This window comes from Montipora foliosa, chromosome 5, assembly GCF_036669935.1.
Source record: "Montipora foliosa isolate CH-2021 chromosome 5, ASM3666993v2, whole genome shotgun sequence".
Classification (NCBI taxonomy): Eukaryota; Metazoa; Cnidaria; class Anthozoa; order Scleractinia; family Acroporidae; genus Montipora; species Montipora foliosa.
Genome location: NC_090873.1, coordinates 45,652,425 through 45,654,924, shown reverse-complemented (window position 1 = coordinate 45,654,924; position 2,500 = coordinate 45,652,425). Strand labels below are relative to the sequence as shown.

The 2,500-nt window shown below is 38.4% G+C and overlaps 1 protein-coding gene and 1 long non-coding RNA gene across 3 annotated transcripts in view; one reads left to right on the top strand and one right to left on the bottom strand.

Annotated features, from left to right (window-relative positions):
- Positions 1–2,500, bottom strand: part of LOC138004398 (histamine H2 receptor-like) — a 10,537-nt gene that overhangs the window by 6,444 nt on the left and 1,593 nt on the right. The window contains exons 1-2 of one of the 2 annotated variants that reach the window (XM_068850897.1): positions 1,796–1,922; positions 1,470–1,503 (exon numbers count right to left, since the gene is read on the bottom strand). The gene's annotated coding sequence lies outside the window, so the exon portion shown is untranslated. Of the gene's footprint in view, positions 1–1,469; positions 1,504–1,795; positions 1,923–2,500 lie in introns of those variants that run through there. The other variant, XM_068850898.1, reaches the window with a different exon arrangement.
- LOC138004402 (uncharacterized) overlaps positions 2,068–2,500 on the top strand; it is a 13,315-nt gene continuing 12,882 nt past the window's right edge. Inside the window, exon 1 of the long non-coding RNA XR_011123783.1 lies at positions 2,068–2,184. This is a non-coding gene — a long non-coding RNA (uncharacterized lncRNA). The remainder of the gene's footprint in view (positions 2,185–2,500) is intronic.

The window sequence follows — 2,500 nt, the reverse complement described above, 5'->3', positions numbered from 1 at the left end:
ATTTGCAACAAAGATGGCGGACAAGGATCAACAGCCAGAAACATTGATCAGCGAGTATGAAGCAAGGCCATGTCTTTGGGGCACTTTTAGTCCCCTAATCACTATTGCTCTGTTATCATCATCTCCTAAACGCCGATGTATTTTGCAGTGAACAACCCCTTTGTACACGTTCTCTTAATCATTTTTTGGATTTTCCTCGTTTGAACCGTCATTTCCGTCCTCAAACAGCTGCAGTAACACAAGCGCTACGAGCGGTTTCCGTTTCAGTGTTAGCGTCATATTTATAAATTTAGCGCCAACTTGAACTTGAATCAGTTTCGTAAAGAAATGTCGGATAGTGTTTTGCCACTACCTCAACATTTACACCCAACGATGTTGCAGTTGGAATCCAACTTTGTTCGAGAGTTTCTATACACAAGTCTGTTTTAACCTACGCAAGGCGTTTGTAAGACGTCTGCGATTACACGTGGCATTTGTAAGAGTCTCGGGTTTTTGGGTCGGGCTTGGACATGCATTGGGTTGATAAAAATGGTTTTTATTTTTGACAATAACTAGTGAATTAATTTAAGGTATAAAGAAAACTTAGATTTTAATTGCCTCGTCGTGTATAGTTTGAATGAAAAGTATTTTGAAAAAAAAAAAAGAACGATTATCCTTACTAGTCTGCCTAGCGTTTCGGTAGGTTTCTTAGCCTAAAAATGAGAGATTTTCGCTATTTTCTCCTTTACTTTGGAGCCCAAAAGTCTCGTATATCGTATGTCGGTCTTCCTTTGTTCTGAAACCTCACTGAAAAACTTCCGCGTTGCGATGCGTTACTACGCTCATTTTTCAGATTAAAAGGAATTAACTATTTAAATTTTAAAAATGCTTTAACTACATAATTATTTTTTTGAAAATGCCAAAAATTTGGGTCGGTCGGACGACGGTAAAAGAAAAATAAAAAGGGGGTGGTCTAATCAACAAACACATTGCAATATAGAGGGTGAACAGAGGCTGGGACAGCCTTATTTAATCCAAAACTAAATATTCAGTTTCCAAGCCTCCGGTAATTTGGCTTGGTTAATTAAGAACGAAAACGATTCAAAAAATAGGGGCAAAACCAAGGAAAATGAACATAAATTAGTAAGCCAGAGCCGAGAATTCGAAATACTCGAGTTCAAAATAAGAAAGTTCACCTGTACTGGAGATATTTATTGTTGAATAAAACGCTAAAAAATCATTGTAAGAAGTGCTTGAAAATAACTAGTTTTAATTGACTTAAACTTATAACTATTCTTCTAGAATTGGAATATGTGGTATAAAGTAGCTTTAGGCGGAAGTCGTTTACTGTTTTCCAAAGTCTTTCGTCAAATTCGAGGAGTTCCGGGTTGCCAAAGAGGACAGTTGGTTCTCACCGGCTGAGATTTAAATATAAGGAAATTTGCTTTTACTTTGCAGAAAAAGAATAAACATAAATAACTGGTACTTACTTGAAAAGCCACTTGAAGACGTTTTGTATGCCCCCTACAGCAAAACGAAAATATAGTCAAGACTTCTGTATATGAAATTTGATAAACATGGACTCTCTGTATGACTGAATACTCTTACCTAACAGGTTACACTTGTAGAATGAATGGTAAACCAAGGCTTAACAACTGGCCAAAAATCTGGGTTTTAAAAGACAAAAGGCTTGTTCCTTTGGATGTCCAGAGTAATTTTTGGGGAAATTATTGAGATTTTTCTGTTGGATATAATTTACGCTTCGCCAAAAATATTAATTCTGCCGTAGAATTAATTAAAATTCAAAACCTCTTACCTGCATGTAGTTGAGTCAGAGATAGGTTTACGGCTTGGACAGTTTTGATGAGAGGACCTTCTGTTCGCCTTTTTTCGTTGAAAAGGCAGGCTTTAACAACCTTATGTAATCATTAACTTTGGGCCGCAGTCAAACCGCAAATGCGCACGAGAACGTGAGTCACAAATTTGGGCCAAGTCGCACTAGAGGACAAAAGTGTTTACTTCTGTCAAAAATCTGTCATCACAACGAAAAACCAAGGGAGCAACTGCATAATACCCCACCACATCGAGCCCGTTACTGTAAAGGGCTGGCTACGCGATACGCGGAAATAGTGAATTCAAGATGGCAAAGTATCTTAAGTAGCTGGCTGCACGGTACGCGGAAAGAATGAAATACAGGATGGCGAGGTATGTTAACTACCTGACTACGCGGTACGCGTATGCAAAGTTAAATGCGTACTTAGGCAAATGCGTACTTGGAAAACAAAAGCGAGGGTGTTTTGTTTCGGAAATGATTTGACAGATGATATGTAGCAGGGTCTTGAAAGCAGTTCGATCAGTGTAATGGATCTCGAACCACGATTCGACTGGACGTGGAAGAGTCCAATAACACGGTGCTCGTCTTCGATAACAATTTCGTTGACGGCGAATAAATCGTGTTAATAGCAAGTTTTGTGCACGTAAATTCTGCATAAACAACAGGCAGCATAGCATTAAATTGATA